The sequence below is a fragment of the Sorex araneus genome, chromosome 4, assembly GCF_027595985.1.
Source record: "Sorex araneus isolate mSorAra2 chromosome 4, mSorAra2.pri, whole genome shotgun sequence".
Lineage (NCBI taxonomy): Eukaryota > Metazoa > Chordata > Mammalia > Eulipotyphla > Soricidae > Sorex > Sorex araneus.
Window position 1 is genome coordinate 118,555,967 of NC_073305.1, and position 25,815 is coordinate 118,581,781.

A 25,815-nucleotide genomic window follows, 5' to 3' on the forward strand; every position below is an offset into this window, starting at 1 on the left:
ATGTCTCCATTTGTCCTTGTTGCGTGCTAGTGTATCCCAATAGCGTCACTCCAGGAACATGAAGAGCATCAAACTGTTCATTCAGGGTCTTGACGAAGAAGTCTGACCATCTCATCATAGGTGGGCAGCCAGGTATTCTTTTGGAATCCCATGGATATCAAAATATACATATATATGTAAATATATATATAAATATATATACACACATATATACATATATACCATTTCTTTTTATATCTACCAACCAAACTTTAGTTGATTTTGTCTATTTAAATATATGTACACTAAACTTAAGTTCCTCTTAATCAATTTTCAGAATTCTTACCTACTCATATCTTTGCTCAACAATGTGCAAATTTCTTCCACTGCCAAACCCTAATACCTCCCAACTTTTCAGACACATTGTAGTTACTAAGCTCCCATAGTAAAGAGTATTCTTATTTTCAGAAGTTTGTGGAACTATTAAGCCTATACTATAAAAGCAGTAAAGAGAAAAATTTACATCTTAAACACCCTTTATAATAAGATTTTTATATCCCAATAGAAGTCAAATTAGGCTGATATAGAGGGGAATACACAATTATACCTGAGACCTCTTGCTCATTTTTTTTCTTTGTTTTTTATGCTAAGATATTCATCACCATTCAATCATTCCTTAAGGTCACCATCTGGATTTGCACCCTCCCTACAACCTATCTGAGGTTCTATTCCTAAGAGTAGAATAGGTCTTCCAACATGTGACATCAAAGCATCAAAGGGAAAATAAGCAATAAGTTTAAATAGATCTTACATCACATAAAGAAGTAAATACTTCAATTCTAATTAATTATTTTCCAACTGCCAGAGAGGATTATAGAATGTTCTAAAGAAAGGAAACGCACTGGGCAGTACTACAAATAAGAAAAGGCTCTATCCAGATGGGTAAATTGCCCTATTCAGAGAGAGGAATACAATCAATTCAAATGAAATGAGATTTTCACTGCAGAATTCTGCTCTTCAAATGGAGAAGCAGAAAATGAACACCCCAATCTCTCTTGAGAGCTTCATCATTATTTAAACATTAACTTATTCAAATAATATTTATGAATTCACTACTATATATCAAACAGAGTGAAGGCACAGAAAACACAAGACTTGGTCCTGTTGCCAATCGGCAGCAGTGGATTTTAGGCCTGATGGGTTAAAGATATTGGACCAACTAGTGAGCCACACCTTACTTAATCACATGGACTCAAATGATAAGAAGTATTATTGTCTTGGATGCATAATTTATTAAATTCCAGAGGAAACCAAAGAGGAGCATGAATATTAGAAGGCAGTTTTTTAAGAATAAGCTCAATTCGGCCTGTGATAAAGTAGAAGACTTCATGATTACTAGGAAATTGAAAGCCATTTGTTAGCATTTTATAAAGCAAATTATAGAAGTCAAATTTATGTGTGTTTCTCAAAATATATTATCAGAAGTCATGGTAAATTAAATTATCAGTTTAATTTAATTTTATAAATTTTTCATTTTTATCAGTGCACAGTAAACTCTTCAAGGTAAAGAACATTTTATTTAACAGTTATAGATTGGGTTGACAAGTCTGCCTCATGATGTAAAATTTAGTTCCTCAAAAGAGGTATCAGAGTTACCATTAGCAGGATTGCAAAACTGATCTTAAAAATAAAGACCCCATATGTCCATTTGTAACCTTCTAAAGTTATGCTTGATAATGAAGTACGGTTCTCTATTACATTTACTCTAGCTTCAACTTGTTGAATATGGTTCCACTTCATAGGTAGGTGAAACCTTATACTACCAAAGTATTATGGAATCTTATAACTTGCTTGGAAGCTGTAGACATTCTGACATTATTTTTAAGGGAAATGGCATATCCTTCATTCAGAGAGTTATAAATGTTCAACATTAAGGCAATGATAAAGCCAATAAATGTATGTTAGTTGGCAGCATCTCCACAATCTAACTCAGAACCAGAATCTGGAAGATTCAATCAACAGAGATATTCAGGGTCTGATAAACATAATATTACCACCATACTGGAGGTCTGGGAAGGATATGAAGCAAGAATGCTTGAACACCTCTTGTATGCTTCTCTAGGAATTTTTGTAGTGGAGGTTACTTGACTTAAAAGATTCATTTAAGGGACAGTGGTAATAAATTCACACACGAATCACAAAATCCCGTTAATTGTCGAATTGCTCAAGCGGTCCCAGTAACCACTACATTCGTTCTGTCCCTGAGATTTTAGAAGCCTCTCTCTTCTTGGCCTTACCAATGATGTCGCATTAGAGGCTCTTTCAGGGTCAGGGGAATGAGATTCAGCTGGTTACTGGCTTTCGCATATGGATACACCATGGGAAGCTTGGAGACTGTCCCATGTGAGCAGGAAGCTCCCTGTAGCTTGTTATTTTCTCCCAGAGGGAAAAGTAGATTATAAGATATCAATATATCAATGGCCGCTTCACGGCCTAATTACTACCTTAATTATTACTTAATAATTACTACCTAATTATTACCTTAAAAGCTAATAAATTATTGTCTTCAAAACAAGAAAGCAAGATAGCATAGGGATAGGGGCTCGTCTTGCATATGCCCAACTGTGTTTTAATCTTTACATCCGAACAGTCAATTTGAACAGTCAACTTTAGGCCAGAGGAGAAAAGAAAGAAGTGCCTCGATCATTTAAGTGGAATTTTTTCTTTTTGGCTTTTTGAGTCACACTCGGCAATGCACAGGGGTTACTCCTGGTTCATGCACTCAGGAATTAACTCCTAGCGTTGCTCAGGGGACCACATGGGATGCTGGGAATCAAACTCGGTTCGGCTGTGTGCAAGACAAACATCCTACCCACTGTGCTATTGCTCCAACCCCATAAGTGGAATTTTTAAAGCAGAAGAAACTGTTCTTATTCTCATCATAATTACTGATAGGCTCATTTATTAATTACTATATTTAGGAAAGATAATTAAATTCAGTGCAATTCAAATTCTCATTTTTCTACAGATAAATTTTTCAATACAAAAGAAAGTATGAGATTCAATAGGCTGCTTTACTAGCTCATCAAACTCCTTATAAAGAGTCACAAAACAGCAAAACATGTTTTTAATTATTCATATAGATCAATAAATAGTGCTTGCCAAATAGTACCAAATAGTACATAGTGGATTGGGTGCTTTCTTTGCATGCAGCTGATCCTGCTTTGATTTCAACCCTGTATAGAGTCCCCCAAGCCCTTTTGGGAGTGAACCCTGAGCACAAAACCCAGAGTAAGCACTAAAAACTGCCTAGTGTGACCTATAAATAACAACAGGAACAAAAATCATAAGAATTTTATATGTTGTATATTTTTATTTTATATTCTTTATAATAGTTGTTCTTTATAATTAGTAATAAATCTATGATATTTTAGAATTTTAATCATTTTATCAGGTAAATTATCAATCTATATAGCCACTGTCATCCCGTTGCTCATCGATTTGTTTGAGCGGGCACAAGCAACGTCTCTCATCGAGAGACTTATTGTTTTTTTGGCATGTCCAATACACATAGGTAGCTTGCCAGGCTCTGCCGTGCGGGCTCCATACTCTCGGTAGCTTGCTGGGCTCTGCGAGAGGGGCGGAGGAATCAAACACGGGTCGGCCGCGTGAAAGGTGAATGCCCAACCACTGTGCTATTGCTCCAGCCCCATCTATATAGTGGTAAGAGAATTTTATAACTATCTTTATTCTGTAATTATTTGGAATGCAAGTCTTTGTAAAGAAAAAAAATCCTCCAAATTGCATTTGCCATCCCTAGATATAGTTAAATTTACTTCAAACACACATTTCCTAGAAGGAATTATAATATACTATGAGCAGTACACTAGTTTATTTCTTTCAGTTAATCAATTTTGTTTTTCTTTTAGATTACTGGGTAGCTGCCAAAATTTACCTTAAAATAAAACAAAACATGTATTTTAAATGTCATTAGACTCTTCTTACTAAAGAAAAGAAAATTTATGTCATGTATTGAATGATATTTCTTCTTTAATCTTGACAAACCCAAAAGTCTCAGATTATGAAATGATTTGAAACTTAAATCATTGCAGATTAATCAAGAGTTTCTTAATCAGAATGGCATATCATAAAAGGAGATAATGACCCTATAAGATGAAGTCAAAGATTGCAGTTATACTGCCACATTTCAAGGGAGTCTGAGATAACAGAAACTGGAAGAAGCAAAGAAGGATTCTTCTGTAGGAAAGTTCCAAGGAAATATGAATCCTATTTAATACTCTTAGCAATTCAAAAGAATGAGTTTATTTTTGTTTTATGCCACAGGTTTGTGGGATTTTGTGATAGCAGTCCTAGGAACCTAATGCACCAGTTGAAGTCTTGTTTGAGCTGTTTGTGGCCTTGATCGCTGAATTATCTCCCTGAATCCTATTAATAGTTGTTGTTGTTGTTGTTCTCCTTCTCCTCCTCCTCCTCCTCCTCCTCCTCCTCCTCCTCCTCCTCCTCCTCCTCCTCCTCCTCCTCCTCCTTCTTCTTCTTCTTCTTCTTCTTCTTCTTCTTCTTCTTCTTCTTCTTCTCCTTCTTCTTCTTCTTCTTCTTCTTCTTCTTCTTCTTCTTCTTCTTCTTCTTCTTCTTCTTCTTCTCCTTCTCCTTCTCCTTCTTCTTCTTCTTCTTCTTCTTCTTCTTCTTCTTCTTCTTCTTCTTCTTCTTCTCCTTCTCCTTCTTCTTCTTCTTCTTCTTCTTCTTCTTCTTCTTCTTCTTCTTCTTCTTCTTCTTCTTCTCCTTCTTCTTCTTCTTCTTCTTCTTCTTCTTCTTCTTCTTCTCCTTCTCCTTCTTCTTCTTCTTCTTCTTCTTCTTCTTCTTCTTCTTCTCCTTCTCCTTCTCCTTCTCCTTCTCCTTCTCCTTCTCTTCTTCTTCTTCTTCTTCTTCTTCTTCTTCTTCTTCTTCTTCTTCTTCTTCTTCTTCTTCTTCTTCTTCTTCTTCTTCTTCTTCTTCTTCTTCTTCTTCTTCTTCTTCTTCTTCTTCTTCTTCTTCTTCTTCTTCTTCTTCTTCTTCTTCTTCTTCTTCTACCATGGGTCCAGCTAATTGTGCAATAGTTTGTCTTATAGAATGGCTTACAAATAGAGTTTTGAATTCCCCTGTTTATATTGTAAGAAATAAGTGGAGAGGATTCAGTGTGTGTCCTGACTTCTGATGACACCACTACATGGCAGGTTAATAATATCTCCCCCAAAAATAATGTATCTCATTGTATATCAGGTGTTCGATAATGCAGAGAAAAATAAAAGTTATAGGGCAGATATATTTATAGAAAGATATGTGATTTAGATACCACTTAAAGTTTTTTAGGATGATTATATACTATGAGAATTTGAGAATTTGAGTGACTTATTAATATAGAATCCTGATGTTATGTCTTTTCCTATTGATCTATAGGATATAAGCTTTGAAATAATGCTGATCTTTGCATTTTTCACAACTAACTGAAAAAATGACAGAAGGTAGAGATAGGAGATGCAGAATCTTACTTTCATATTACCTTAGAAAAAATGTAATAAAATGGAGATAATATAGAGTAATAGCAGAAATCAGCTCCATAGTTATTTGCTATTTCAGTGATTAATTCAAAAGATCTGTTCATCACCTTGACTGATACGAACTAGTTGGCCAACTAGCTTTACAGTAACAGATTAAATATAGGTGATGCATTAATTCAATATTCATAAAATGAATTTCAAAGAAAGAGGAAATATGAATTAAATGAAATTTATTATTATTTTTTGCAATAAAGAATGATACATTTTATTCTTACAAACAACACATTTTAACACACAAAATGCTTGGCAATTGAATAAAATGTGTTTAAGCAATGTCAAAAGTGCTATAATGTGTAACAAAACAACAAATAGCAAATTATACTAGTTTAGTCACTTATTTCATAGATTTATGTGACAAATAATATGCTACATGAGACAGACATTTGTTGCAGTAATTGAGGACACAAAGATGAGAAGTCATTGTTATGGCTCTTGGGGAACTTATCGATGTTAAACAAATAATTAGAAGTATTGTAAACAACTTAAAAGAAGCAGCACTTTCTATAAATATTGAACTTGTTAACAACAATTACTATCTGGTTGAAAAGTTGACTAGAGAAAGCACGGCCTATATTGAGCATGAGTAAGATGACATTTTTAGAAGAGTATCCAGGGATATCATATGAAAACCTTGTGTTTAAAGACTATAAACTTATAATATTGAAACATATTCTATTTGATTGAAACTGTAGCACTGTAGCACTGTCATCCCATTGTTCATCGATTTGCTCCTGTAGGCACCAGTAATGTCTCCATTGTGAGACTTGTTACTATTTTTGGCATATTGAATACATCACAGGTAGCTTGCCAGGCTCTACCATGTGGGTGGGATACTCTCGGTAGCCTGCTAGGCTCTCCAAGAGGGATAGAGCAATTGAACCCGGGTCGGCCACATGCAAGGCAAATGCCCATCATCACTGTGGAGAGGAATGAATTTACTGTGCAACTTCTCAAAGTTTTATTATTTAAGTCAGACAGCATGAAGAGCAGGCACAATTTTTTTCCATTTCTCATCTTTGGCAAGATTCCAAGGAGAGTGAGTTCACTATGTATCCGGGTGATGTCTTTGACTAGTCTCTACTGTCCTAAGAAGGAGGCCATAGGGTCGTCTGGCCTCTGGTGTTTCATTCTGTAGGTCTCCATTTCTTCCTCTGTGGCTCCTGGGTTTCAAAGATACTATTGTACGTTCTCTTCCACTCATCTGCATGATCTTGACATGAAGAAGGCGGGCCTCCTTGGTATTCAGCACCTTCCTCAGTTTTTCATGTTTCTTTTCCTCATCATCCCTATCTGAACTATTTTTTTGATTCTTCTCCTCCTCCTCCTCCTCCTCCTTCTCCTCCTCCTCTTCCTCCTCCTCGTCCTCCTCTTCCTCCTCCCCCTCCTCTTCCTCCTCCCCTCCTCTTCCTCCTCTTCCTCTCCTCCTCCTCCTCCTCCTCCTCCTCCTCCTCCTCCTCCTCCTCCTCCTCCTCCTCCTCCTCCTCCTCCTCCTCCTCCTCCTCCTTCTTCTTCTTCTTCTTCTTCTTCTTCTTCTTCTTCTTCTTCTTCTTCTTCTTCTTCTTCTTCTTCTTCTTCTTCTTTCTTCTTCTTCTTCTTCTTCTTCTTCTTCTTCTTCTTCTTCTTCTTCTTTCTTCTTCTCCTTTTTGTTTCTCCTGGTGTATCTTCTTTTTGTTTTTCTTAATATATGTTGATTTAAACATATATCTTAATTATTAACAAGTAAGAAAGTTTAACAGTTTAGCATGCATCATATCATATACTCTAAGAACTTGTTAAAATATAGAACTTTATAAGTTTTATTAGAAACAGGAAGCTACTGAATCAATAGAAAACATTAATCAGATACACACTTGAGATATTATTAAAAATAACTTTAGATTTTACATCATATAATGTTAAGACTGGAAAGTGTCCAGGTAAATAAGACATGCAGTGTTCTGAAGAAGCTATGCTAGAATATTCCTGACAAGGTTAAGCAGTGGTATTCATTCATTAGGTTAATTGTAATGATACCTTTTCCCTTATAACATTTCCAATTTACAATGAATCTTCAGAATATCAATTGACTAACATCTCTAAACTGACTCACATATATCTTAAATTTTCTTTCTTAATTTTTATTTTTTTTATTTTATACAGTATCTCACAATATTTGATTACATTTAATATTCAAACAGCAATCCCATCAACATTACACCTTTCCACTACCATATTTCGTGTATTTCCATCCCAAACCCGAATCCTTGCCCCAAAGTCAAACCAAAATAATATATTTTGTATTGTTTGTTATGAAAAAACACTGAAAATGCTATAAAAAGTATCCCTAGACGAAAGAGTGTGAAGATTGTTGTGTTTCACCCAGGGGCCATTAAGCCCTTCTATAAGAGATCACTAACATGTTGTTAAAGGTTGAGACTTGTATGCTATTTTATATATGTATCTGTAAAAAAATGTATAAGAATGATTGCCTCCTACTTTGAACCCTATCAAATGTTGTGAGGTAGTCTTGGAGTATGGGTAGGGTGTGTGGTTTGAAGTGTCTTAATTTTCTGCTTTTGAAAGTATTCTTTTTTTTTTTTTTTTTTTTTTTTTTTGCTTTTTGGGTCACACCTGGCGATGCACAGAGGTTACTCCTGTCTCTACACTCAGGAATTACTCCTGGCGGTGCTCAGGGGACCATATGGGATGCTGGGGATTGAAACCGGGTCTGCCGCATGCAAGGCAAATGCCCTATCCGCTGTGCTATTGCTCCAGCCCCTGAAAGTATTCTTAATAACTGAAAAAAAAGGAGACACACTACTCCTATCATCTCCTAGTCATGGAAGAATTGCAAAGTATTATTTCATAAAGTATTTGATGGTAAAAATACTGTTCTTTAGCTGAGTAGTTGAAGGTAGTCATCCTAGTTGAAGAAATTATGGAATAAAGCATGGTATCTCCAGTAGCTCATTAAATGTGAAAATAGAATACAAATGTCTTTCTTTAACTGCAAGGCAAATGACAAAGAACATAAATCTTATATTCAAAAAGGAGACTAAGACACTGACTTTGGAGTATTAGTAGCAATTTGTCAACTAAAACGAACTGTCTTATAAGAGCTTTAAATAGTTCACCCCAACTTAAATTTCTAAACGGAGTAAAAATATTTAGCAAACTATCTAATGAAATACTTTTTCTCAGACACTTGTAGGATGATATTTGTAAAAGTAAAAATACCTTGCTTTAATAGTAGAAATAACAAGAATTTTCCCAAACAACCCCATTTTTATTAATCTCAAAAGTATATTAATTTTACAATTTATTATGCAACAATGGGCTGAAGCAATAGCACAGTGGGTAGGACATTTGCCTTGCACGCAGCTGGCCCAGGTTCAATTCCTCGAGCCTGGCAAGCTACCAAGAGTGTCCCGCCTGCAAGGCAAAGCGTAGCTAGCTACCCATGGCATATTCTATATGCCAAAAACAGTAACAAGTCTCACAATGGAGACATTACTGGTGCCCACTCGAGCAAATCAATGAGCAAAGGGATGACAGTGAGAGTGATACAATGATTATTCAACAATAAGTTAATTTTATGGAAACTTGACATATACTATTAAAATGATACTTATTGCCTTCTTTGATTTCATTCAACCAATATTTATAATCACCACATGCAGTAAATATTCTACTATAGTGGAATGAACAGAATTATTCTCTCCCATTCCATTTATAATTTAAACTTGAGGGGGAAAATCATAATTTTATGAGCTGTTTAATAAGTACAAAAATTTAGTTCAAATATCTAAGAGGGCATTTAAAAGGATAATCTAATCAGAGTTTAAGATTCTCTAGAAAGTCAAGAAAAGTCTCCTAGAGAGACTAACATGTCAATTGAGCGTTAAAGGAGGATATAGCTCAATCTTGACAAATTAGACCAGCTATATGGATAGAGAGGGTGGATAGTTCAAATAGAAGAGAACATATTTTACATGTGTGAAGTCGTGCATTTAGCTCATTGATGTATTATGGACATAAATTCTCAAGGACCACTGGGTGTAGCCGTAATATTTGAAACAAACCAAGGAAGGTAAGATAGCAATAGAGTAGAATGAGGACACTGAAAAAAGGTAATGAGAATATTGATGCATATTAGCTGCTTGAAATTAGTGATTTAGTTAGAGCACAGAGCTGAAATAAAATTGTTACTTATATGGACTGAACAGAGAAGAAAAACTGTCTGGGGAGTAGACAAAGATGGTCAACTTTTAGACCTTTGATGGTCAACTCAAAGGAAGTTGCTGAGTATTCTCCTATAGCAAAACATGGTGGAAGATATTGATTTAACATAGATCTTGATCCTAGTTCTTTCAATCCTAAGTCAAATGTCTTCAAAAGCAGCCATATTGTGATGTATCGAGGTTTAAGATTTCAACATGTATATGTGTCCAATGAAACTCTAACAGCAAAAACAAGAAAATTATTATAAAAATAGAAGTATATACCTTCTAGTATGCTAGCGAATATAGAGGCAGAAATCCTTCACAGAAACTTAGTGAATCGAATTTGAAAATATATCCGAGGTAGCATATTCTGTAAGTGACTTCACTCCAGAGATACATAAATTGTTCACTATTTACAAATCAATTAATATATTATGCCACATTAACATATAGTAATATCAATGAACACAAAGAAAGCTTTAGACAAGAATTAATACCAATTTATAACAAAAGGTAAGTAAAATATAGATGGAATTAATTTTCCTTACATAGTAGAGATTTACAACAAATCCACAGCTAACATCATACACAATGGGAAAAAGAAGTAAAAACACAAAAAGCACAGCCCCAGAATCTTTCTGTTAAGATTATGAAAAGGCAAGAACATCTACTGTCCCCCCTATGAGTCAACATAATATTGAGTTCCTGGCCCAAAGCATTTAAATGAGAAAAAAGCACCAAAAGCATTAATTTTGGAAAAGAAGTAGATAAGATGTCACTGTTTGTAAAGATATATTAATATAAACATAAGGGACCCAAAACTCACCACCAATGAACTATGATAAATGATAAACTAATACAAAAATATCAGTCTGTAAAATAAGTATTCAGAATTTTGTTCACTTTCTACATGCAAACAATAAATCAGTAGAGAGAAATATTAAAAAGTCAACCCATTTACAACTGTGTTTTTTAAAGCATCACAAACTTGTGTTGGGGGGAACAAAGGAAGGAAAAGTAGCATGTATTGAAATCTATGTCAATGTTAAGATAAATGAAAGAAAACAGTGGAATAGAAACAAAAGCCAGGTTTGTGTACTGGAAGAATTGGCACTGTTAAAATGGCATCCTTCAGGAAACATTCTACAAATTTATGCAGTCTATTTCAAAATTGCACTGATTTCTTCAAGCACATAAAAACACCACTAGAATTTGAATGGAAGCAAATAAATTCCAGAATAGACAAAGCAGTTCTCAAAATAAAGACTATGGGAGAAGGATCCCACCCACCTCCTAAACAGCTCAAACTTCCTCCATCAGGTGTGTGGACTGCCCTTGCCTGTGACCCAGCTCAACTTCTCCCAGCATCTTTTAGAGCCTGCATCCTGCACTCAGCCACCACTCCTCCACCACTACCTAACTTCCTCCATCAGATTTGTGGGACCCTATCATTGCTCCCCCATCTACTCATCTAGAATATCTTCTAAACCCCCTATCCTCAAAACCATGCTAACGCTAACATGAAGAACTTATTTTCTCTGCATCCATCATTTCAGATATTAGTGATTCCAGGTCTCACACATACCTATCAATAAGCCACGACAACTCACAAAGATAGCCTGATTGCAGGGGCCATAACATACAACAACAGGAGAAAAAATCTCTAGACCACAAAGGTCACTACGGTAAAACAATGCAGAAATTCACCAAGCCTAATGACTGAAGTTACTAGTCCAGACGAATCAAACAGTGAAAATGAACTCTATAACCTCTCAGATAAGAAATTTTAAAAGAACTTTTAAGGATGTATAAGAAGGTCAAAGAAGCAATGGAACACACTGCTGATAAAATACAAGAGGCTATGAAAGCAAAGATGAGGAAAATGCAAACAAAACTATAAGCAGAAATTACAGAGCTAAAAAACATGGTAGGTGAAATGAAAAACTCAGTGGAAGTTCTCAGCAACAGAGTAACAGCTGCTGAGAATAGAATAACTGAGCTCCAAGATGAGGTGTAGAGACTCTCCAGATAACAACAGAAAATGGAAAAGAGCCTCAAAATAAAACAACAGATGTCAAGAGAAAATCACGATGAGGCCTAGAGGAACATTAAAGAATCACTGGAATCCCAAGGGACAGGAAGAAAACCCCAATGAAGAAGAAACTGTCAAAGACATTGCTAAGATATTTACAGAGCTGAAAACCATTTGTTATCAGATCAAGGAAGCCAGAAGGGTTCCAGCTAAAAGAAATCCACATAAAAATATTCCAAGACACATCCTGAGCAGAATGACAAAAACCACAGACAGAGACAAAATTCTGAAAAGAGAAAGATCAAAAACAGAAATTGGATATAAAGGAGCATACTTTGATTCACAGCAGACATATCTGATGAATCCCTCAGGGACAGTAGTGAGATATAGTTAACAAACTCAGTGAAATAAACACCTCACCTAGAATACTTTGCCCAGCTAGACTCAGCAAGGATATACTGTATCTGAAGGAAGAAACAGAAGACAAGAGTAGATATATAGGACACTTCATACCCCAAAACCTGACTACCCATTCTTCCAAGTGCACCAGGGATATTCCCCAAGATAGACCACATACTGGGCCACAAAATATACCTCCATAAAATTAAGATGATAGAAGTTGTATCAACAATCCTTTCAGACATCATGCACTGATAATCAAAGTAAGTCACAACTAGAAACAGAAATTCAAACCAAACACCTGGGAATTAAACAGCTTGCTACTGAATAATGAATAGCTTAGAAAGGAAATCAATCAGAAATAGATTCTTGGAAACAAATGAGAATGAAAACACGAGTTATCAGAACTTATGGGCCACAGTGAAAACAGTGTTAAGAGGAAAGTTCATAGCTCTACAAGCACTCCTAACGAACGAAGATTGAGCCAACATAAATAATTTAACCTCACAGCTTAACATCTTGGAGAATGACCTACAGAAAAAGCCTAAACCAGACAGGAGGAAAGAAATAATAAAACTTAGAGCAGAAATTAATGACATGGAAACCCCCAAAACAATCCAAAAGATCAGTGAAACCACAAGGTGTTTCTTTGAGAAAAGAAACATTAACAATAAAGCACTAGCAGGACTCACAAATAATGAGAAAGAGAGCCCTCCGATAAACAGAATCTGAAACGAAAAGAGAGACATCACAACAGAACCCACAGAAATTCAAAGGATAGTCAGAGATTACTTTAAAAAGCTTTATGCTATGAAAGTAGACCACCTCGAAGATACTGATAAATTCCTGGGCTGCTATAATTCCCCAAAGCTGAAGAAAGACGACTTGGAATACCTAAACAGACGTATCACTATCAAGGAAATCAAAATAGTAGTCAAAATTCTTCTGAAAGAGACCAGGTAATGAAAAACTTTGTGAGTTTGGACTCTGGACTCAATGGGACTAGGAATTGGAGATCCTCTGCCCATTTACCCCAGACTTTGGTGACTCATGGGTCACTCCCATATGCCACCTCCTGCCGGTGCCAGACAATCTGGTCATTGGCCACCCTCCAGATCCCACGGCTGCTTCTCCTGGAAGGGAGCATAAAATAAGGCCCCCATAGCCATGCCACAAGACTCTGCATCAGGCTTTTTTCACAAGGTGTTCCCCAGGGGAAGTGGGTGAGAGCCTTCCCCGCCCCAAGGGACCCAGCCCGGGCAGCCAACCTCCACAATCTAACCACCACCACGCTCCAGGATGCTCCCCACTTGCTCAGGCTGAGCCTCACATATGAGTGAACATATTTCTAGATGATGTGGCCATGAAAGGAGCCATGTGATACATCATAAGCCACTCCCTACCCATTCTCTATATTTACCACACCATTGTTTATGGGGTTCAGACAGTAGGCAATAAATCATAGAGAAAAATATATATGCATATATACATATTTTCAGATGTATATACCAAAGCTCACATCACTCAAATTTTAACAACATGTTAGTGATATCCTATACAATATCTTAATGGCTCCTGCCAAAATAGAAAAATATTCACATTGTTTCCTACATGAACACAGTTTTGTAAGTATGTTCAGCAGTTCTTCTTAATAGACAATACAAAATATATTCTTTTGGTTGTGTTTTGGGACAGGGATTGAAGTTTGGGATGGAAAAATCCTGAATTTGGTGATGGGAAGGTGTAATGGTGGTGGGATTGGTTTTGGAATATTAAATGCAATCAAATATTGTGAACTATAAACTTATAAAATAAAAAATAAAGAAATTAAAAGCCCTGACCCAGAGAGATTTACAAGTGAATTCTTCCAAAGAGGACCTACTTCCAATCCTATTCAAGCTTTTGCAAAAAATTGAAAAAACAGAAATACTTTCAAATAGTTTCTATGAGGCAAATATCACTGTCATACCAAAAGCAGACAGAGACATCACAAAAGAAAGAGAATTATGGGCCAGTATCCCTGATAAATACAGATGCAAAGATCCTCAACAAAATACTAGCAAATTGAATCCAATTTGACTCATTAAAAATATCATACACCCTATCAAAGCAACTAAGGAGGTGAAGGGCCTAAACAAAGAAAACTACAAAACACTACTTTAAGAAAGAAAAAAGAACTCAAGGAAATGGAGGAACTTCCCCTGGTCATGGATTGGAAGGATGAACATATCAAAATAATAATACCCCCCAAAGCATTGTACACATTCAATACCATCCTTATAAGGATATCCATGAAATTTTTCAAAGAAATAGACAAAACACTCCTGAAATTTACCCCCAAGAGTAGCCAAAGCAATCCTTGGGAAAAAAGATGATGAGTGGCATCAACTTTCCCAATCTCAAACTGTACTACAAAGCAGTAGTAATTAAAATAGCATGATATTGAAACAGAAACAGACCCACAGACCAATGAGCAGAGTGGAATATTCTGACACAGCCTCTCAAGTATACGATCAATTAATTTTTGATAAAGGAAAAAGAAATGTGAGGTGGAACAAGGAAAGCCTCTTCAACAAGTTGTGCTGGGAAAACTAGACAGCTACATGCAAAAGAATGAGCTCTGACCTGTGTTTAATGCCAAGTACAAAAGTCAGATCAAAATTAGTTGAATATCTTAATATCAGACATGAATCAATAAGGTACATGAAGGAAAATGTAGGCATAACCTTCCATGACAATGAAACTAAACACATCTTTAAGGATGAAACACCACTCATAAAGTAAGTGAAAACAAATATAAACAAATGGGACTACATTAAACTAAAAATCCTTCTGCACCTCAAAAGAAACAGTGACTAAAATACAGAAAGAGTCCACAGAATGGGAAAAAAATATAGGGGCTTAATATCCAGGATACACAAGACACTGGTAGAACATTACAAGAAAAAACCTCTAACCCCAACAAAAATGGGGAGAAGAAATGAACAGAATCTTCCGCAAAAAAGAAATTAAAATGGCCAAAAGGCACATGAAAAATGTTCTACATCGCTAATCATCAGTAAATGCAAATCAAAACAACTATGAAGTACCATCTTACACCACAGAAACTGGCACATATCAATAAGAACAATAACAACCAGTACTGGTGCAGATGCGGGTAAAAAGGGACTCTCATTCATTGTTGGCCCAGCCTTTTTGGAAAACAATATGGACATTCCTGCAAAAACTAGAAATTGAGCTTCCATATGACCCAGCAATGCCACACCTAGGAATATAACCCAGAGATGCAAAAAAGAAAAAAATTAAAATGTCGTCTGCATTTGTACGTTTATTACAGCACAGTTTACAATACATAGCCAGACTTTGGTAAAAACCCAAGTGCCCCAGAACAGATGACTGGTTGAAGAAACTGATACATCTATACAATGGAATACTATGCAGCTGTTAGAAGAAAGGAAATCCTGAAATTTGCATATAAGTGGAAAGATATGGAGAGTATCATGCTATGTGAAATGATTCAGAGAGAGAGGGACAGATATGGAATGACTGCACTCATTTGTAGAATGTAAAGTAGCATAATATGAGACTAATACCTAAGGCCAGTAGAGATAAAATCCAGCAGGATCAAACCATGGTTTGGAAGCTGGCTCCACGTGCTGGGTAGTGCTGGATAAAAGGCAGCTGGGAAGGAGTAGGAACCACTATGTAAATGATGATTGAAGGGATGGCCCAGGATGGGAGGTGTGTGCTGATAGTAGTTCAAGGACCAAACACAATGGCCCTGTAGTATCTGTACTGAAAATCATAAAGTCCCAAATTAGAGAGAGAGTAAGGAGGATTGTACCTGCCACAGAGGCAGGGAGTAGGGTGGGGTGGGAGTGGCAAATGTGCACCGGTGAAGGGGCGGGTGCTCGAGCATTGTTTGACTGAAATGTAATCATGCAAGTTTGTAACTGTACCTCATGGTGATCCAATAAAACTTCTTTTAAAAAGAAAAGACTACGGGAGAAATCGTATTTCTAGACGTTCCACTATATAGCCATGGAAACCTAAACCGTGTGAAGCGGGAATGAAAGCATATGCCATAGAATCAGAAGTCCAGCAGTAACATATCAGATATCTGGATAGTTAATGACAAATGACCTAGGTGTATTAAGTGAAGGAAATAATGCCCCTTTAACAAAGGGTGTTGGGAAAACTGGTCAGCCATATGCAAATAAATGAAATAAATAAAAAGAGAAAAGAAAATGAAAAAATATCGTGTATCCCTATCTTATGTCATACACAAAGTTTAGCTAAAAATGAATCATACATATTGGCCTTATATCAGAATTCATTAAAAGACACTGAGAACAACATATCAGACTTTTACATGGTATTATTTTGAAATATTTCCTCAAAGTTTCTAGTCAGCTGACAAATAAAACAGAAGAAAAAGTTTTCAAACAGTATCATATTAAGCCAAAACTTTCTCAACTGAGAAAGAAACATGACTAAAATAAAACTACACTATAGAATATTGTGAACTATAGATCTAGCAGAGTTCTAATATCTAAGGCATATAAATTATTCATAAAGCTCAACAAAAAGTCTCCTCAATAATGGGCAGAAGACATAAACAGAAACTTCCCTAAAAATGAGATACTAAGGGCCACTAAACACATGAAAAATATACAACATCATTTATTACCAGGGGAATGAAAATCAAAATGTCGGTGCACTCTCAACTTACAACAGTAAGAATGATTTATATACAAAAGACAGGCCACAACCTGTGATCATGAGAATGTGAATGTGATAAAATAAAACTTTTATTCATTATTGGTGGGCAAGTTTTCTGGATCAGCTTTTATGAAAAAAACTATAAAAATATCTGCAAAAAGTAAATATATAAAAATAGATTCAACATATTCTCCAATGTCTATACTCCTGGGCAATTATCCCAAGCATTCTAACCACTAAAATTTTAATTTGAAAATGTAAGTGCACACCTATTCATTAAAGCACTGTTGCAAACAACAAAGTCTAAAAAGGGCCTAAATAATATCCAACCTTAGATTTAAGGATTAAAAAAAGCCTGTGTTACATAATAGATAGATAGATAGATAGATAGATAGATAGATAGATAGATAGATAGATAGATAGATAGATAGATAGATAGTAGAATACTACTCATCTGGAAGAAAAGATGAAATCTTGACTTCTGCATCTGCCTGTATGTAACTTAGAGGATATTGTGTCAAGAGGAGTTAGTCAGAGTAAGAAGGACAAATGCTAGAGTGCCTGTCATGTATATGTATAAATAATGGTCTATAAATAAAGTCAAATGAATAGACAATATTTAATGGAAATTAACCCCTGAATTCCAACAACAAATTAAGGTCATCAAGTATTGGAGGAGGAAGATAAGGGTGGGGAACAAAGTTATGTACTTGAAGTGGCATAAGGAAAATAGTGGAGTTGATCAGAGAGATGGTACATTGCATAGAGCCAAGGTTTGATCCCTGGCAACTCACATGGTCCTGGAGACCACTAGGAGTGATCCCTGGGCACAGACCCAGGAGCAGTCCCTGATCACAGCTTGTGTGGAACAAAAAGCAAAAATAAAGAAAGAGAGAAAGTAAAGTGGTAGAAGGTCTTTGGCATTTTGGTGATGGTAGATGTGAAGAAATTTTGTTCATGAAAAAAAAATAAACAGAAACTCTATAGTATCTACATTGTCTCTATAATAAATAGAATACATAAGTTAATTTTAAGAATTTTATGACTCTTTTTGGAAATTAGCATAAATTAAAAAATGTATTAGTCAAAGAATGACCTTCTCTGAGAAATAGAGACATTATAGCCTGGACTACTGGCGTAAAACAAGTTAGAAAACATATGAGCTTATTAATTTTTCCACCATAGATAAGGACCCATGCTCCCCTTATTCCTAAATTCCTTCTGATTTCTTTCCATGATTAAACTCAACATTCATATTTCACAGAAGTGTATCATGTACTAGGATAGCTTCTCTTTTAATCTCTCAAGGATCTTTCTGGCCTATAAATACATTATTCTAAGAGAATAAATAGATGGCATTCTGATTTCTTCTTTGTAACATCCCACATAGTACTCTCATCCTGCATTAGAAAGTAACATTTTTTTCTTCCCTCAAAACAGTTGAACAATTCAATTATCTCCTTTGAAGTAGACCTGAGATATTGTACAGAGGGCAGGGTGCTTGCCTTGCATGCAGTATAACCAGCATCCCATATGGTCTCTTAAGCCTGACAGGAGTGATTTCTGCATGCAGAGCCAGGAGCAAGCACTGGGCACCACTAAGCGCACCTCCAAAACAAACAAAAATTCCTTTCAGTTTGTTTCATTGTCTTATTAAATGAGGACTTTAAAATAATTTTAAACTAATTTTTGAGTAATAAAATGATTTAAGCAATCCTCTTTCCCACATCCATAATCTTATGTCTTTGACAAACAAAGGCAAAATTAATATAACTCATAATTCAAAATCCCTGAAATATAATTGGATTAAATGCAATAAGGAACTGAAGAATCATTTTGTTCCTGAATTGTTTTTAATTCGGGTTTTACCACAAGTACTCCAATAAATCTAAAGTTTAACCTCTTGCAAATCATTTAAGAATAGTCAGTGTCATAAAAGTAATTGGAAGCTTAGCTTGTGAATAAATGAGGTTTTGGTATTCAGTCTCTCTCTGAGGTGATGCTCCAGTGTGCGTTTTTCATTTTTCAGTAGCAAGTTAGTAATTTCCAGGACCAGTAACCAGTGGCAGCAATGGAAGGTGGAAACTATGCTACCGTTTCTATTTTGACTGTTAAAGCTGTGTCTCAGTGTAGAGTGGAACCTGCAATGTGCAGATGGATAATCAATTGCAAGAGTTCTTGATCTGGCAAAATGCCACTCATAGTGTGATACTTAAGAGTGACAAGATGACACCTTGAAATGTCAAGATTTTTTTCATCTTCCCATTAATAAGTGAAATATGAGAAAAGGAGGATTCACTCATTTATTCATTCATTTATTCTTTCATCTTTCACTCATATACCCACGAAGTGTAAGGCACCCAAGAGAAGCATGAAACATCAGAATGCAAATAAAAGCCTGCTTAGATCTAAATATGCTTTGTTGGTATTTTTTTCTTCTAAAATTGCTCCAGATGAATGGCATTAGAGTGGGTCATACCAGGACTATAGTTGCTCATGCTCAGGGAAGCATGTGGTTCTAGGAAACAAACCTAGATGCTTGCACGTGTAAGTCACGCACTCTTCTATTTTATCCAAATCCCAAGCCTCAGGTTGTTGTCACCTTTGTAAGGTTTCTATGAACCAGATACATTGCAATGGATTTGTCAAGAAATTTCTCAGTCACCTTTTTTTTTCTTCTTTACATCGTCACTCATTTTCCTCAAGTCACTGATATCTTTAACCTGTGGCTTTAGCATCCTCCATCTGTGGATTAATACTGATCAAGCAGCCCATATTTAAAAGGCTGTCAGTGAGAGTGCTCAATAAAGTTGTCTGAAGTTATTACTGTAAAAGCCTTATTTGGTATATCAAAAAAAATCTAAGCATCTCCCTGCTCATTGAACTATAATGTACTCTTCATAGTTGCAAGTTTTATTTTACTCTAGTAACTAACTGGCTTGATCACCTTCTCATATCCCAGCCTCCGCTGAACCCATGAAACCCCTTCCTGAAAGAGTTCTTTCTCAGTTTCTTACTCACGATTTGATCACCTTCATTGATTTTAATTTTTTTATGAAGGTCGACACCCAGACTTACAGGTGACCATGTGATTTTGGGAACAGAATATACGGCATTGAACATACCAGGAATGTGTTTCTAACCAGCACTACACATCACATTCCTATCCACCATCAGGTTTAAGCTTCTCTGTGTATTTCATGAAAATGCTTTTCAAAACCACTTTAATTCTATTTCCCCGATATGTACTCTTAGAACAACCTGCATTCTCACATTACACTTTTCTGTTTCATTTTATTTTTGTTTTATTATTGCTGTCACTTGATAGTAAATTATTAAATGCATCAACTTGAAACCTCTAGAAGTCAGCCTCAAAGACTGACTCTGGATTACTTAAACAGACATTAGAAATTCAGAAGTATAAAATTTGCAGTTGTAGAGTGAGAACTAGTAGAGATATTGGATAGAGTCTTGCAAAGAAATCAATTACCAATGGAAGTCTGAAATGTAAGTGAAAAATTACTAGAAATTCATCTTAGGATGTTAGTAATGCAAACAATTCTCATAATTTTAGAATTTTCAAATTCTGATCAAGAGTTTTCAGTTCCATTTAAGTTTAATGCAAAAATGTTAAATGCTGTCCCTTCTCCCAGTTTAAGTAAAAAAGCAGTACAGTCAATAATCAAATGAAGTGACAGTGGAATGGTTATCTGGCAGGTTTATTGAAAAAACACCATATATTAAATTCAGTAAATTTTCATAATTTGATCCATAAATTTAGCAAAGTTCTTGGTAGATAATTGTAAATAGATGAGTTTCATGATACTCGTTGTTTATTATTTTTTTATCTTTTTATCAAGAAAGCAGAACTTCCCTATATTAACTGGAAGTGAGGTTCTGTTTCCAGTAAGTCAATATTTGAGAGCTATTTTTCTTCCTCTATTGATAATTAACACTACTTAGAAAATAAGCCCTTACTCATATGAAAATTTATGTATATTTAATAAATTTAGATTAGAAAATCTCATTGCAAACTATGACCAGTTCCGATAAGCATAAATAATTTCACTATATTTAAAGGGTTTTATGCAATGTAAGGAACAAATTTATACTTTGGAATAGTAAATAACATTAATGAATCATTTGACGTAGTGGTTAATGTTTCACATAGTTTAAATCTTTTAGATTACTTAAATTTTATGACAGATCGAAAGTGAGCACTTTGAAAATGCAATTTATAGAGTAGAAAAAAGTCTAAAAATATCACATTAATTAACTTAAGCAAAGTCTCACAAAAGGTAGGTTCTGCTAATATATTTATAGCCAAGTGTGATTAGAGAACACTCATTTTTAGATAATATACTTCACTTTTAAACTATGTTAATTATTACAACGAATATCACAAAAAATCTGCTCTGTAACATAGAGATCTACTTGAACATGGTGAAAATACACATATGAAAAGAAGTATAGTAAGAGCAAAATGTGAAACAAGATAAAATAGAAAATATTAAGGAGGAGTAAAGCATTGCCTACTGCTTTGTATTCTATATAAACACAATGTTTGTAAAGTTAACCAATGCTTGCTACTTCGTTGGTTTATTGGTATTGAAGTGAATACCTGAACTGGCACCTGAAAAACTGGTATTCTGAGGAACATTGTGAGGAAAAGGTTTGCATTATCAATTGAACACTATGTAACAAAGAAATTCTAGGTGTGGAGTGGCCTAAACTTCACACTTAGTGCTCAAGTGTTTGGGAGAAGTTTTCACTTTAGCATCTACTAGCCTAGTTCTAAATGACTTGGCTTTTTTTATTTCTGAAATGGAAATAATGTGTACTTGATGATTTTAGGAAGATTACTGTGAGTTTTTTTCCAATTATTTATAGGGAAAGAGTCAGTGAAGAAATTCATTTGAATCAAATTACATACAAAACATTGTGCTAGATACGGGGAAGAAAAAAGGCAAAATATCACTTGTTCATGATTTTAAAGTTTACAGTCCTGTTATCAAAGTTGTACTTTTGAATTGAGGCATTTATATATGGCTCCATTAAACAAAACAGCTGTATCTCAAAGTTAATGATATCGCAACCTTTATTGTTGCCACTATGATTTCTAAAATATATCAATTTAAAATTAAATAAAAATTGCTATAAAGGTTTTAGAGCACTCGTTTAGTTAGAGCTGCTACAATGACATGAAAAATATAAAAATTTATGATTAAATTATTTTATATTTCACATCTAATTTCAAAGTTCTATAGGGACTATGAAACACATATTTAAAAGGTGTTCAAGAGACACAATTCATTAAAAAAAAACAGGAAAAAGTAATTGAAACTTTATTAAAATTGACTAATAGACACTTTAGATAATTGAAATGACAGCTTGTTTTGACAGCTGCAAGCAAACGTACTTGTGCAAAACAGTGAGTGTAAATCTTTTTAATTTCTAACAAGGAAAGTGAGGTACAGGTTTAACTTAATTCACTCAGCTGATAAAGTGTAATAATAAAAGGTAACTTTTCACCTTACCAGTGTAACTCTGGTAATTGGAGGTCCTGCCAATCACTGCACACTGGGGCTGGATGTCAAGACCTTTGAAGCCCTCAAGTAGAAGAGATAATTTCCTCCTAGTTCCTCGAGGAAACAGAAATCAACATAGGAGCAACCAAATATTCCCAGAACATCCGATACAAATACTACCTAGCTTCAAATTTGGAGATCACTTCCAGGAGTGTTTTGTCAAATTTCTAACAGATAAAATGAACTGAAAATATATTCATCATTTATGTTATATCCAGGAAAGATATCTTATAGTTACAACGGAAACACTAAGGAGTGACTTTTAAAAAAAGCAAATTTCCTCCTGAAGACAAATTTCAGATCAAGTATAAGCTAAATAATATTAGGTACCTGCTTTACATTTATTAGCGTCTAGCGATTTTATATTTATTAGACATAGTGACTAGATTTAACTATATGCATGCCTATAAAGGAAATAAAGAAGAATTTTTTTAAATAGTAAGTCATGGCTTTTCAAAATCACTTTTATTTGATTAGCAAAGGAAAAAGACCTAGGTATACAGCTTCAGGATTCACACTGCACATAGATCTGATTTTTATTTTGTTTTGTTGTCTTATTTAAGTAACAATTTTATTTGAAACATAACCAGTTGAGTATTTAAATTTTATTTCTTATCAATTTTGACTCTCTTTTTGCTAAGAGACTGAAGCCACCAAACTCTAAAACTAGTTTATGAATGGAAAGTGATTGTGTATTTTTAGATTTATCTATATTCTATTGGGAGAGCATGGTATAAAACACATTTATTTAAAATGTTACAGGGCATTGAATTGCCAGGAACAATTTAAGCTCCATAAATGTTCCCACCAAATTGAATCAAAGAAGACTGAAAATCCTATAACACTATGTAAAAATCCAGTGCTTAGTTTTTAAATGAAGCAATTTCAAAAATTGGAGCATTGCCATCATTTACAGCCATCAGGATCATTGTCAGACTACAGAGGCTTGATTTCTCTTTATTCCAAGCACACCCACACTAAAACTCCTACTTGCCAACATCAGAATGAGGTAGGAAGCTGAAAAATCGTATTTTAGATCATTTGGGTAAACGGTAGTCTTTCCTGTTTATAGGTAAAATATTCCCTTCCTTAAGCCATAACCTTTTTGACCTTAAAATTGAAAATGACCCATTAGTGAAATTTCTCAGGTCTGTTTTAATCACAAGATATTCATTTCTTTGTGCATAAAGATTTACTTTACATATATTTAATATCTTATGTGGAAACAAGGGTCATAAATTATTGATTTCTTAATATGACCTGTGAAAGAAAGTATTGTTCTTAAAGTAGGTCAATTTTGTTTTTAACAGAAAGAACCAATATAAATCCTTAATGCCTGTGAGGTGTTACATGGAAAAAATGCTTTTAAACTTTAATAACAAAAATAAGCACTGAGTTAGCTTGGTCCTAGTAAAAATACATTATACTCAAAATGATAATATATTTGAACTGTGTTGAAATTTCAAGTGATATAAAAATGTGTAGTTTTATATATATATACATGTACATATATATGTATGCCAATACTATTTACCCATTACTTCATGCTCTATGCTAATTTTTAGTTCATAAGCTACATTTCCTTAGAAATATAAAAATGCAAACTTGATGGGGCTGGGGACTAGGTCACAGGTTTTTTCGCTAGTAGGTCAGTAGTAGCCTCTGCTGGAGCAACTTATGTGGAGTTGCAACAATGGTCAGAAAAGCGATGATCTTATAGGAAAGGCCTTCACCTGCTTATCATCCTCTTCTGACATGATATTAAACATGATGAAAATCCCCCTGAGGTCTGAGCAAGTATTACATGGAGGCCTGAGTTTATGCTCATCCCATCTCTACATCACCAGCAAGTCTTTTCCCCTAGGATATAGTAACCATCATTATTTATAACACTCATATGAATTCACTATCCTACAGCAGTGAAAATAAATAAAGAGAACCTTGAGATACTCAAGTAGCAGGAACCACAGTGCTCGTTTGGATCAACGTTTGCATGTGGACAATCACAACAGATGAGACCTTCGTTCCTTTTCTCTACTTATATCAAGTGACGAGCAACATATTCTCCTGTTCTTTGCTTGTTGAACAGATGAATAAAATAAATTGTTTGGTTAAAAATGAAGGGAAATATAAAAAATCAGAAAATCAAGAGGATGCATTAGTGCAATACAGTATAATATATAATGATGAACACCAATTTTAATTGATCCAGAAACCATCCACAAAATGCCAGATTTTTTTTACTTATGTATTTATTTATTTTGCTTTTTGGGTCACACCAGACAATGCCCAGGGGTTACTCCTGGCTCTGCACTCAGGAATTTCCCTTGGAGGTGCTCAGGAAACCATATGAGATGCTGGGATTCGAACCTAGGTCGGCCGCGTGCAAGGCAAACGCCCTACCTGCTGTGATATCGCTCCAGCCCCCAGATTTTTTTAAAGAAGACTTTATTTCAGATTCAAGATTGGAGTAAAGTTTTATAGAGACAATGGCTTCATTGAATGGGGAAGCAATTGCTTCATCAAACTTTGTATTCTTTAAATAGGTGAAATAAGAAAAGCAGAAAGTTTCACAGAAGCATAAAGTACACTATGAACAGAAAAAAATAATCCATAAAGAATTGCAACAAGGTGAGAGGCAACCCTTTTTTTGGCTCAAAGACGAAAGTTCTCAAAATTTAGAGAATAACTGTTAAAATTATGAATTAATTGTTTGGAGAGTATGAAAATGAACAATAATTATCATCAAATTATTTTCCATTTATTATTATTATATAAAAGAGAAGTACTTAGTCCTCTAGTCTTACTTCAGTGTCTCCTCTTTATGACTTTTCCAGCCTATATAAAGAGGCAGGAAATATTTGTATCAAAACTACATCCAAAGACTAAGTGTCTGAAGCGAATAAACTTGCCTTTATAATTTTACAGTGAGTGTATTTTGAAGTGTAAATTTATTATTAAACTAAATGTAGTATCTATATATTTTGATTGATAATTATGCATACCTGAAATATTGTATAACTCATTGTTTCTTCAATAAATTAAAGTAGGTAACAAAAATAGATTGACATAGTTTTAGAAGTATAAAAAATACAATGACAAGGAAAGCAAGTAAAATACAGTTTCCAACTAAGAAATTATATATTTAACATATTTATACCAAAATTAAGTTCTTCATTATGTTTTCACTTTTTTTGAGATTATTTTTGTGTATGCAATCTCAAGAATTATTGAGATATTTCTATGTGCATGGTACATTTGGCATATAATTAATAATC